Source organism: Lipotes vexillifer, unplaced genomic scaffold, assembly GCF_000442215.2.
Source record: "Lipotes vexillifer unplaced genomic scaffold, Lipotes_vexillifer_v1.1 scaffold12, whole genome shotgun sequence".
In the NCBI taxonomy this organism is placed as follows: Eukaryota; Metazoa; Chordata; class Mammalia; order Artiodactyla; family Lipotidae; genus Lipotes; species Lipotes vexillifer.
The window spans coordinates 3,641,020-3,642,760 of NW_006796716.1; positions in this window are offsets into that span (position 1 = coordinate 3,641,020).

The following is a 1,741-nucleotide window of genomic DNA, read 5'->3' on the forward strand; positions in this document are numbered from 1 at the left end:
AGGGAAAGAAAGCTCACAGTTCCCAAGCATATGATTAATTCACCATCCCAATCTTTCAAAAATCAAGCCCCAAGTAATCAGATGGGAAGACTGACCAAAATGATGTTTGTTCCTGAACCCTTTAAATAATTACAGTTTCGCACCAGATCAGACAAATAAATATGAGTCCAGAATGCCTAAATTTCTTTTCTGACCCATTTTATTTTGCCTGTAATGGGGATGTGATAATACTAATGAATGTAACTTACAGAACACTGTAAAGCACTTTCAGAAGTTCACACTTTCCTACCCTCCTGGCGTTGGTGGACCCTCCTGTCTCCCAACAGCTACATATAGTTGATTAAATCAATTAAGGTGAAAATTGGCAAATTCTCTAAAATGCCATATGGGTTGATTATTACTAAATTGGTCCTCCTTTGATAGCCCCAAGAAAGGAAAATATATTACCCTGTTTCCTAAAGATTCTAATTTAGTAATCGTTCTGATATAGTTAACCTAATTCCTTGAAGGAATTAACCATCAAGAATTTCTTCCAAACTGAAAAATGTCTTACAATTAGGGCATTATAAAAAAAGCCATCCTCTTTATCCCTCACAAAAGAGTCTCTATGTTCTAAGATCTTATTTATAATGAACTCATAAAATTAAGTTTCACTTAGAAACTTTATCTCCAGAAAAAGTTGGAGAATAGAGTTTTTAAGCCAACGCCAAGAATAATGAAAAAATTCAGAAATCTTCTGTCCTATGTGATATGCTTAAAAAGAAAACTCAAAAGAGATTCAGCTCTAAAACCTTAATTCACTTTCGGAATATTTTTGCATCCAAATTAGAACTGGTTTTGAATTGTTTCCAACAAGAAATATGTCAGATAACCAGAGACAATATATAATGCTAAATGTTTCCTTCATAATTTATCCACGGTTAAACATAAAGACTTTTTGATGCACAGTAAAAAAAATTATTCATTCTCCTAATGAGTCATACGGGAATCTCAGTTTTACAAATATAGAAGCTGAAAATTTATATCTAGGTATTCATTCAAGTTGACTGAATTTGTAAATGTTTCAAATTTAGGAATATCTAAGGCCAGACAGAAGTATTGAGACACTTTAAATTTGAAAAGGCCTTTTCCTTAAATCAAAAGATGATGAACAACAGAGGGAAATTACAGTGTCTTCCTTTTGTCTTTGGCGATGGCCTTCCGGAACAATTTGGCATGGACTATTGGAATAAATGAAAGGAAGATTCCAGATTCTTTTTTTTTCCTGAAACTCGACAAAACCAAACAACTTTTGTTTTGTTTTTTAAATAATACTTTATGCTAATTATTTCTGAGTACACGATTCCCTGTACTATGTAAATACCCACCAAATAAAAGTACACATTTTGCTACATGTAATTACATGCAGAATACATAATTCATCTCTATATGCCAAATGTATGTGTAGTTATATAATTGTACCAAGAACCTGCCAAACTTGTAAGAACAAACTATAATGATTTCTAAACAATAGACTCTCCTATTCACAAAGCCCCTCAGCCTCTCTCTGGTGACAGCATCGCTCAGTTCCAAGACCCTTTTTGGAATCTTCAAAGACTTAATTTCTGGCCCACCATTTAAGTCTGCTTTCCACTTCTGGACAGCATATGTCAATGCCACTAGCTCTAGGTGTCTTTCCACACCTCTAACGATTACGTTCTGTTCTCTGCGTGTCTTAAACAAAAAAGCTTGCAGTTGGATC